We start from the raw sequence: 11,548 nt of genomic DNA, 5'->3' as shown, positions 1-11,548 counted from the left end.
TTCGAGGCAAAGAAATGGGCTAAGGCAAAACATTTTGTGTTTGTCTGGCATAGAAACGGTCGCATCTATGTTCGGCTAGCTGGCGGGGAATCAGCTTCGCGCATTCATTCATTGATTGACCTTGGCAATGTCGATGTTGATGACCTTGATGCCAATGTAGACGTAGATCAACCTTAACGTGATGTTTCTTATTTGTTGAGACGAGTACACAAACCCCAATAGCATCAATGGTTTGATTATAACATGTTTTGAAACTTTTTTTAATGTGTTCTATCCTAATACGCAGTCGGCTAGAAATGAAACCACTAGCCTGAAAGATTTTTTGAGTGAACTCAACGTTGAGTTTAGTGTGATTATGTTATCTGAAACTTGCTACGAAAACAAAAATGATTGTTACAACATTCCTGGTTACAGAATATGTGACCTTTAAACAATCTGTAACATTAATCGCACAAATGGGAGAGGGGAAGGAGCTTCTATGCTGTTAAGGTTTGATGTATATTAAGAGACTGATCCCATCTTTTACACAGTCCACTAAGAATTTCGAAGTAAGGTGCGTAATTTATTGCAAAATGCTTTTGCTACGGTTTACAGGCCACCTCAGGATCTAAAAAACGTTCTTTGAATTTTTTGAATCCTTGCTGAGGTTCACTAATGACAACCTCGCTCTCATTTGTGGTGAAGATTTCAACATTAGCATGCCTGTACCTAACACTGCTGTAAAGAAATTTAAGTTAATACATGATTCGCACTCTATGCACAATCTGATTTATTTACCAACAAGGGTTACACCAAAATTTTCTACTTTGATCTTTTTATTACAAACTGTGATCCAAGTCAGGTGAAGTTTGGAGTCTTGTCCTATGGCCTCAGTGACCACCTCCCATATTTCTCTGTGTTAACATTCAAGGAAAACAAAGGCTACCACACCATGAAATCACGTAACAACCAATTTTACCCTCCCAATTATTTACATTTCATAATGATATGACAGTCGGTGATTAGTGCGACGTGTTGAGAACTGCGGACATCAACGCTGCGTATTAGCTTTTTCCGGACAAGTTCACTCAGCTTTACACCAAACATTTTACTTTAAAAAAATTTCGGTATTGGAAAAAAATTCGAGAACCTTGCAAAAACAAACAGATGTAGGCTAAAATTAAAGTTAAGAATGGTTTATATAGTATGCTTATGAAGACTCGGGATCCTGCTTTACTACAAGGAGTCGAGAAATACCTAAACTGTCTGAACAAAGAAATTAAGACACATAAGGCTTATTACCTAGAAAGCTCGTTCAATGCAGTCAAAGACTCCAAGTTTACATGCAGAAGGCCTAATGAAGTCATTGGTCGGCCATCGACACAAGCTTCTATTAAAAAACTTACCAGAGATGGTTAAAGAGTACGTGGTACTACTTTAGCAGACCCATTTAGTGACCATTTTACAAATCTCAAAGTGTCTTCTCTGAAACATAGCAGTGGTAATTCAATTAATGTTCAATCTTCCAAGAGCTTATTTCTTTCTCCTCCTTCCACCAGTGAAGTGTACAAATTTTTATGGAGCTTAAAAATTCAAGTGCGTTCTGATGCTAAAGGAATCCAAATAAAACCTGTTTAATTTGTTCTGGACGTTATATCTCCGGTTCTGGCTTACATATTTAACCTATGTCTCAGCTTTGGGCTTTTTTTTCATATATATCCAATTAGCAAAAATAAGCCGATATACAAAAAGGTGACCAAAATAATCTTGGTAATTATCGCCCCGTTTCAATCCTACCCGTATATTCTATGGGCCTTGCAAAGCAAATTTTGTAGTGTTTTCAATCCTAGTTTGAAAAAACAACCTCATTACTGCGGCACAGTATGGGTTTCGAAAGTACCGTTTCACACAACACTTTCTCGTGGACCAGAATGAATACATAAGAAATATAGAAATGAAAAACTATGTATTAGGCATCTTCAAAGACTTCATTAAAGCCGCTGGCTATTTAAACCGAAATTAACATCTCTGAGAAATTAACATCTTACGGTATTCGTGGTGAATCACTAGATCTCACCAAATCCTACCTGTCGGTACGTTTTCAGTATGTTGATGTGAGCGGTTTTTCTTTACGTAAAGCACAGGTACACCTTGGGGTTCCCAAGGGGAGCATTATTGGGAGGCCTTTCTCATTCAACATATAATTGAATGGCACTGTTACTATAGATAGTAGGGCTAAGTTCGTGATCTACGCCGACGACACAAGTATTTTTTGTATTTCCGATACCTGTGAAGAACTCTTTAGTGTAGTTAACTCATTGTTGTCTAAACTTTGTGCATGGGCTGAGAAAAACTGTTAACGACTCTAGAGCAAAAAGCGATTATCTTTCTTTCTACAGGAAAGCACATTACACCAGCTCCGGCTTTTACCTGAAACCACAACAACACAGAAATCGTCACTGAAGTCATAACTTTAGGAGTTATATTTTCAGAAAATATGTCCTCGGACAAGCATGTAGATTAATAACATCCAAACTTGTGTCAATGGTAGGTATTTTTTACAAGCACAGAGATTTTCTCCCAAGAAACATAATGCTGCTAGTGTACAATTCTCTATTCTTCTCCCACTAAAGCTACGGTGTTCTCTTCTTTGCCACGACTAAAAATCACAAAATACAACAACTTGTTCCCCATATGATAGCAATACTGATGACCATTTTCTAAAACTAGAATTAATACTTGTAGACGACATGTACAGCTTTAATTTATGTTTAGCACTGATAAAAGGACGCACAGGAAACAACAATAAGCTAAGCAGACTAGTACAACTCTATTAAAGAACACTCCAGTCGCTACGCTAAAATGTCCTTAGAACAATTTGCTGACCTCAAATTTCCGGCCGCCATGTTGAAAATGCGAACGGACGAGGAACGTTAGAATGCGCGTAGTAAGAGCTAACGCTCTTAAAAAGCAGGGGGCTCGTAAAACAGATCCAACAGCCCAGCCATACCCGAGGGATTAGCACAGGCGTTCTCCTCCTGCTTGCCACAAATTTTCTCCCCTTTGCCCAAAGATATTCACATTAGACGAAATAAATCATTGAAGCAAACCACTACAGTAATTTTAGAGTGCCCATTCGTTGGTTGAGCCGCGTTGCCGCCGTCGGTGTAACCGAGGCAAAAGAAAAATAAAAGTAAACATTGCGGCGACTGGGATACGAACCAGTGGCGCCGTGAACCCATCTGTTTCGCTGCAGCCACTGCACGAAAGCGCTAGGCTATCCCTGAAGCCGACAGCATTATCTACATTGCACATCATCGCGTTCTTCAACTGATACTACTATCGGACTAATATAGGCATTCTCGCACGCTGTGCATTGCACATCGTCGTCTTCGTCAACTGATGCTAATATCCTCGCCCGACGTGCCGGCGACCCAGCAAAGCAATAAGCCTGCAAAGCCTGAGACACCGACTGAGCTGCGCCCAAATTTTGCATTACGGAGAATCGTAATCGGCCTCAGAATTTTGTAGCGAGAGCTACACTGGGCTGCCAGTCGAGCATTTCGCGGAGGCCGGGAGAGGCCAGTTTTGCGCATGCACCGTTACCATGGAAACCGGAGAGGAGCAGCAGGTGCGGCGTACACTTGGCCGTCGCCACGGCTGCGAGCCCGCTCCACCGCGCACACGGAGGAAGACTATTTAGGAGTCGAAACTCCGCTGTCTGCGGCGACCAGAAAAGGTCAATAGCCCGCGGAGCCACTATCATGCTGGCGGGGCCTGGCGGCCTGGAAAGAAGTTACCGCCGTTTGGGTTGCAAAGGCAATCAATCGAGCGTTTTCGTCTCGTTTGGCCGCGCGCGCCTGACTTCTACTGAGGGCACACTCGCATGCTTCTTTATCTCTGGTTGCCCGAAGAGCAACTGGTGCTATGCTTCAACCATTTGAGCACAGTAAAATATAAAGCGGGTTCTGTTTCATCACGGCTATAAGATGATCTGCAGCTTCTGGTTGTACGCAGGGATAGTGTATGACACCCGCGCGATGACTTTGATTGGATGGGTATAAATGCTGCTGGCATTTGTCGAAGGCAAACATGCCTTCCCGTTCGTCGAGCATGTGACCACGCTAAGTTTCATCTGCTGAAGGAAAACGCGGGCGTCGTACGGCGCAGCGTTTGTGACTACACGTCAGCCGAGAAGGCAACACGCGGCAACAACTTCCCACCTTGCTCACCTTCTCCCTGCAACACTTGTAACCGCTTTTGCAATATCGAGCAAACCACCTGCGTCCCATCTTAGACTAGCAAATTACGAAGGAGGCCGCACTGCGCGTAGCAGCGCTGTTAGTATTACGGCCCTCGAACAGACACCGACAAGAACTGTTGCTGTTTGACTTAAGGGCGCAGAACTACAACGTCACGGAGTGTCCGTTGAAGCAAACACCCCTGTCGTCTGCTTGTCGTCTGCTTTGAGCGCGCGGCGCCGGAGAGCGCGACGGAGCCGCCTGCCTAATATCACTGGAACGTTCCAATGACTTTAGCCTGCCCGGGCGCTGCATTTTTTTTTCGCTGCGGCTTCTACGACGCGCTGCATGGCGCCGCCACTGCGTACGGCCCAGTCGGCGCATACAATTGTGACGTTATCTTATCGCCTGCGCTCGCTCGCGCTGACGGGAGTTTCACCTCCTATATAGTCTTGCTTCGTGACAGCGGATGAGCAGTTGCCTGCGTGTGCCGATATCATGGTAACCAGAGCGACCCAAAGCTGCGCCGTGCGCTTCGTCACCGCATTGCCGGACGCTTCTGAACTGCGCAGCATTGCGTATAGAAGGCGGAGATGTAATGGTCGGCTGTATCACAAGGGTTGACATGGATGCAGAGAAGCAGAGTACAACTACTGATAAACGGCGGTATAGACTAGAGAAGATTAACTATTCTGATCCTGATGTTCTCGCCTGGCACTTGGCTACTCAACAAAGAGATAACGAGCATAAGAAGGCGAGGAGAGCAGCAGAGACGCCCAAACAGAGAGAGGAATGGCTTGCCAACCGGAGATGCCATACTGCCGAGCGTAATAGACGGCGCATAGCCGCCCAGATGGAGACTCTCATGGAGCCTCTTGAGATGGCGGTCTCTCATTGCTTAACATACATTCACCACGAGAAGCCCAGCCAGGGTAACGTACCTCTCGCTACGTATATTCTGGCAAAGCCGGATAAGCCACTGCCAATTTTTTCAGAAGCTTTCCGAGGTGTAAATATGGTCTTTGTGGCGTATTAATCTCTGCAGTATCAGAACTCAATAAACAAGTGAATTGTGCTAATTATAATATTAAACTCACTTCGAGCCCTGCTTCCATGGACATCAACTGGCGCCATCTGTCGGCCGCCAATAACGAACATCGTGTAATTGAGTGGAAATATTTTCATATGTAAGTGACGAAAACTAAAGCCTCCCCTGAAATGGTGCTCAATGACGTTGGTATTGGTGACTTACTCTTCTAAACTGCTGCAGACTCTGACATATAGAACGCTTCCTACGCTCGTACCGAATTGTTTTAACGGTGATAGAATATCAATTTGGTGTACCAAGCATTTAGATTTACTGCGGTAGTCTTTGATGTTCAGCGCCGTGCAGCACGGAGTCGAAGCCGCCAAATTAGAAGCGCTTGTCCAAATTTCCTAGGCCTCATTAAGGCTTTTGGTTGCAGAAGGTGGTTTTTAAATGGGGCTTATTAACATTCGTATCGGCGTTAAGAGTTTCTAAGCCAGGCTTACGTTCGGGCCTGTGGCCTAGTCAACCCGGGCTACCCCGCGCCTCACCCTAAAATGGTGCGGCTCAGGAGCACACGCACGAACATTCAACATTATAATTCACGTGACCTTAATTTGTCCCACTCGGGCTGAGGGGTTGGCACAGCAAGCAAGAGCCAGCAGTTCCTCTCAACACCACAAGTTATATGAACGACTGCTAACCACCGGACCTTAAACCAGCAGGAGTGCGATCAGGACGACGATACATGGCTTTTATACGCAATCAGTGACCAGAGAGCTCTGATCAACCTCAGCTTCTTCTCTGCCTACTGCCGTTCAGCGCCCCATCTCTAAGAGTATCATGTTAGCTTGCCTTTACCTACCCCGGGTGCACACACTTATCGGGTTTTGGTGTGAGGCTGGCTCTGATTCCCTCAAAACCTCTACAACATCTTTATTGATTGAATACGTATGGAAATTGAGTATGCAGCGCCAAGGGAGAACACGGACGAGAAAGATAACACATCCGCTACTCCCAGGAGCAGCAAAGGCGGGGAGGTTAACCGGTAGCGCAATCCAGTTTGCTACCCTGCACGTGCTGAAAGGAATGATGGGATATAAAAGAGAGAGAGGAAAGGGCGTGCATGTGTCTTCACTGTTCTCGTTGGCTCGTTGGCCCTGCTTATTACCCAGTCATGTCGGAGCATCAAGCCCGCACGTCTGACTCTGAAAAATGTCTTTGTAAATTGCAACCCCTCCCCATACGTAGCACCTCAAATTGTGTCTATAGGAATTAATGTGATGTGATGAATGGCGTTTCTGGCATTTGATCGTAGCTTAGAAGGACAGTGCGGACCATCAGGACAAGTCTCACAGCTTACTCAAGAGGCTGAATTTCGAATCCTGGAGGTTGACGACCGCCACTGCGAGTGAGGCCGCGAGCGTGGAACTCGGGCAGGCTGTGGGCGCTCTCATGGGCGTCGTCTGGTTCTTGAAGGGCGTGGAGGCGTCTCCGCCGTTCAGCATGTCTCCCTTGTAGCCGTCCCGGTCCACCTTCAGCCGATCGGTCGCCTGCGCGCGACGACTGCAGGCAAAATAACGCGGAGAGACGGGAGCGAAAGTGATGCTTTCCACTCGAGATTCTTATAAACTACGCTACACCTCCACGCCATGGACGCGTCAGGAGCCGAAAGCAGCTCAAAGGAGGCCCATCTTACAGCGATAACTGTTATAAACACATGTACCGGTTCAGCGACGTCGTCGGCGCTACACAAAGGATAAACCAAGAACAAAGTGTTGTGGCACTGCTCGCCACACCACTAAGGTCCCTGTATTTTTCAAAGTTAGCGCAAACTTATCCTCTCCTTGCCGTTTCCTCCTCGCCCGTGCACATGTGTCGCGGTGTTTCTACGCTCACTAATGGCGCCTTTTTCGCGGGATTAATTAGCGATAGCGAAAGCCGCACGGGTTATTCGTCACGTGTGAAGCCTCGTCCAATGGGAGAGCAGAAAAGGGCGAAGAATTCAGGAGAGGGGGAGAGGGCGGAGAGAAAACTCTCCTTTCCTATTTGAGCAATCGTTTCCGCTACCTTTGGAACATACGGGGGCCTTACACACCACGGATTTGTGACGTCCTCCGTGTGCAGCGGCATGAACTAGTCCTTCTGCCGCTCGCACCTCTGCGCATAGAGCACGCGACTTTACAGCGCAGAGAATGGCGCATAATCAGCTGCGCAAACAGCCATCGCAGGATCTAGCGTTAAGGCGCGCTCACTCTAGGGGGAAACTTCCCGCAGCGGCACAGCGTCAACGTCGACACTGCGTGACAGCTCCTCGGAATGACGCTCACACTAAGCGCGTTTTCTCCCTGCGGTTGTCTAGGAATGTAGAGAAAAGAAGGCGTTGAGGGAGGACCCGAACGAGCAGAAAGAGAAGGGGATAGTCACGTGACACCAGAGCGTCTTGATAGTCTGCTAGCTCTCCTCCCGTCGCCCTTTTTGTCACGAGGATGGCTGGTTCGAACGATGAGTTGTTGGCTACAGTAAACGTAGTACTTATACTTGTTTGTTCGCTGCACCTGCACCGTCGCTTCTGCACCGTCTCAAGTCGCACGTTCTTTCTGGCAACGCAACCGCCGAGTGCCCGGCAGGACGCGCCATGACTCCGCCTCCGCCGACGGGGTCACTGAAGTGGGCCCTACGTCACGGTTCGCTGTCGGCGCCCATTGGCTGTTCTCGTCAGCGGCACGGGAGAAATAGCTACCGGACCCATCGCTCTGCGGGACGGCACTGCAGGCTGTCTGCGGGAGAAAAACGGGTTTGTGCGGGAAGCGGCGCGCGGAAAACGTTCTGCGTTGCGCGTTTTCCCGCTAGTGTGTGCGCGCCTCTACACATGCGTAGCAACCGGCGGTCACTTTCATTGCGAAAGCAACACTACGCAAGGCCTAACCGCTCATCTCCTATGCCGTGCTCCCCCCAGAGCAGGCGCTGCGCTTGGCAGATGGTGTGACGTCAGGTCTCTCCGTTGCTACGACGACGCGTGACGTCAGCTTTCTCCCCGCCGCAGCTAGGAGGCCGCTCGTCGCGTGTGCCGTCGCCTCCGAGCTGGCGCCGCGCCTAGCAGGTGGTCTCTCCGTTGGTATGACGACCTCCTCGCCTTGCGTTCGCTCCGTGGCGGCTTCACTGGAATATACAGCGGTGCGCTACGCGTTGGTTGATCAGTCTCGCCATGGAAGTTACCGACGAAGAGTCTATATCTGAATATAGTTGCTCTACTGCTTCGGAACAGTTGAATTCTAAGGCGAAAGGTAAGCAAGATAGGAAGAATGAGAGAAAGAGGGAGGTTGCAACGTGCCAAGAAAACAGAGGAACAACGAGAAGAACGATTGCGAAAACGACGAGAAGCCGAAGCAGGTAAGCGAGCGACTTTAGAAGGTGAGCATGCTCGTGCTAGCTGAATGAAACGATAAGACGACAACGAGCTTAGGAAACAGGACAACGGGCCGAGCGTCTTGAAAAGTGGAGAAGGAAAATATGTTTCTACTGAAGAACCTGTGCAAATACGTGACTACATCGAGCGAGTGGCTCAGTTCGCATCAGCTTCATGCGAATTCGGAATCAACTTTCGCAATTGAACTAGGTTTAACCAGAGCTAAACAACAGTCATATTTTTTGTCTGCAGGCCTGTCAGTTTCCTCGTTTCGTTTCGCCACTCGCCTCCTTCTTTAAAACGCCGAAAGGTTGCAGATGCGGATCAGTTTAGTCTATGATCGAGTGAGATACACAACTTTTGCTTGACACAGCACCCTGATATCGTCTTGTAAAGGCCATTCCTGTAACATTAATTTTCAAATATTCTTCACCCTTCTGTGCTGTTACAAGGAATTGAGGTTATACTCCATATAGAGAAAAGTTCCATCTCTTTTTCGAAACTTTCTAGTAAAATAGTTACACCAAATGCAGTAAGATCAAGGTCAAGGTAGAATTCTCTTACACACTAGAGTGCTGTAATAATCTAAAGCACAATAAGGCACATCGTATTTAATTCTGTCATCCCTAAAGCCCTCTGAACACACTATATGTGGAGAGAACAGACCCTGGAAACTTAACATCCAGTTTTTTGGCTGTAAAAAAAGGCCCATTCTCAATTTTTTGCACTGTAGATCGACAGTATGTTCGAAGTGATGTCGAAAGCTTGGTGGTCGTGTTTGCACGCCTTGATGTACAATTGCGGCAGGCCACTAAGGTGTCCAGATCCTTGGCTCCCTTTCTCCTGCAATGAAAGAGCAAAAAAAAAGAGGTTATAAAAGCAGAGCGCAGTTTGTCGGACGAAAACGCTGTGAGGAAAAAAATCAATGTCCTTGTGTTTATGTTCTGCTCCGTAACACGCTATACTAAGCGAAAACGTTTGCTAAGCTGAGGCCTGTTTTTAGTTGCGACTGGCTAAAACCTACAGCACAATGTAAAGTCTACAGACTTTGCAGCAATCCTGGCTAGTGGCTACATCAACGATCACAACGGGCGCAGGGTCACTTGTCTGACACCAGTCACGTAATGACACATGAACGTCACGGTTGAAGTAAACGGTTGTGGGCGTTTTATGATGGTGTTGGTGTACGGTCTGAATCCGCCGGGGTGGGCTTCGTACAACAAACTGCAAAAAAAAGGAAAGCAACCGTGAGGCATTGCGCCATTTCTCCGAGCAAAAGAGTGACAGCAAACGGTGTGCCGCTTGTTCCTCCCGCCAGAAAGCCCGCTCCCATAAACGCAGACTGCGCACCTAGACCCGATGACTGCAAACGACATTCGCTTATTGGCTAACCCGTGAATCTGGCAGTGCTTCGTTTTCAGCGCTCAGATGCATCATCAAGCAACTCCAGAGTAGTGCGGCCAGTTGTCTTTTCCTTACGACGGACGTGCTATTTCTGGGGGGACCCTGCATGCACCAGAAAACCATAGGCATGCGCGCACGGCGTGTGCTTTTCAGGTCTCTGACGCATGCATTACCTGCGAAAAATTCCGTTTTTCTTTTTCCTCCGCTCAGCGTCCTAAAAACCTGCACGGCCACCAGTACTACACAGTGAAGTAGCTCTATGAGAAACGGCTTTGGTCATCTAATGGCAGTCATTATTTGGTCCAGGCTTTGGTGTATGGTCTTTGTTCCTTTTCGCTATGGTGCGCATAAAGAACGCGCGCGTCTCTTAATATGACCCCTGGCAGCAAAACAGTTATTGGCTTATGCAAGCAGATTAAAGGATTTTCAGCACAGCTGGAGATATTTGCACGCAATTGCTTAACTGTTTAATACGAGTGGGCCTCTATAGCTGTGCTACTCTTGCTTCATTTTTGCTACCAGTTTGGTATCAAATGCTTATACTTGTAGGCTGACCTCATGAGAATCGGTGTGTGAGGTAGCGTTGATATTTATAAGCTAATCAAAACTCTCGCCTATTTTTAACGCCTGAGTATATAACGCCTCAGTATCAGCAACAGGTCACACAGCTGATATTTCTGTACGCAGTACAAGGATAGATACCGCATCTTGTGCTGCGAACGCAGTTAGGCAGCGAAGTGCTGAGCTCGCTGCTTTTTCCTTGGGGCAATATCTTTATGCTTCGTATCTAATTACTCCAGGTCGACCTATAACGCTCTGCACTTTCCACAGAACCCATCTGACTGTCGTCTGAGACCACGTGTCCTCCAGAGAGCACGTACTGCGATCCGCTGCGATCCCGATTGCCTTCGAAGATGTTCAAGTCGGCCGTGGCTCAGTCGGAGATTGTCGTCAGCTTCGGATCATAATTGACGACGTCCACCGCCGAGGCTGCTTGGAGGCGGCCCTGGGAAAATCAGCAGCAGGTTGATCATTTAGACAGCAAACATGGGCGTTTGGTGGCTGTGCGACAGGTGTCATTGATGTAACGCCTAAAGGGTTTATACATCGAAAATGTAACGCTTAAACAACTGATTGACGGAGGGCAAACACCTCCCAGTCGATAGATTGCGCACATGTGTGCGCATGACCGCCTGGAAAAACCTGTTCGCCGGAACAGCGTGCGTGCAGCTCTCCAGACTATTTCATAGCTCTGGTAATTCTGCCTTATTGCAGGATCTAGGAAAGGCAACTAATCACGCTTTCATATCTACTTTAGATTGGACAGTTTTAATTAAAGTAACTAAATTTCCCAGGTCAGAACAGCCAAACAGAGGATAATATTAAGAATATCTTTCAGCTTAACCTCAGACATAGGAGCAGACGAGGGTATCGAAATGAGAGGCTCGTTATGACATAGATATGGTCACTTCGTGGTGACGGCAGTCG

The 11,548-nt window shown here is 47.4% G+C and overlaps 1 long non-coding RNA gene across 1 annotated transcript; it reads left to right on the top strand.

Annotated features, from left to right (window-relative positions):
• The first annotated feature begins 8,328 nt into the window (after positions 1–8,328).
• Positions 8,329–11,130, top strand: LOC144107240 (uncharacterized). Its single transcript, XR_013309252.1, has 2 exons — positions 8,329–8,640; positions 10,892–11,130. It is a non-coding gene; the product is annotated as an uncharacterized LOC144107240 (long non-coding RNA).
• The last annotated feature ends 418 nt before the right edge of the window (positions 11,131–11,548 follow it).

Source organism: Amblyomma americanum, chromosome 1, assembly GCF_052857255.1.
Source record: "Amblyomma americanum isolate KBUSLIRL-KWMA chromosome 1, ASM5285725v1, whole genome shotgun sequence".
Taxonomy (NCBI): Eukaryota; Metazoa; Arthropoda; class Arachnida; order Ixodida; family Ixodidae; genus Amblyomma; species Amblyomma americanum.
Note: the sequence above shows the minus strand (reverse complement) of the source record. Positions and strands in the feature narration are given on the sequence as shown.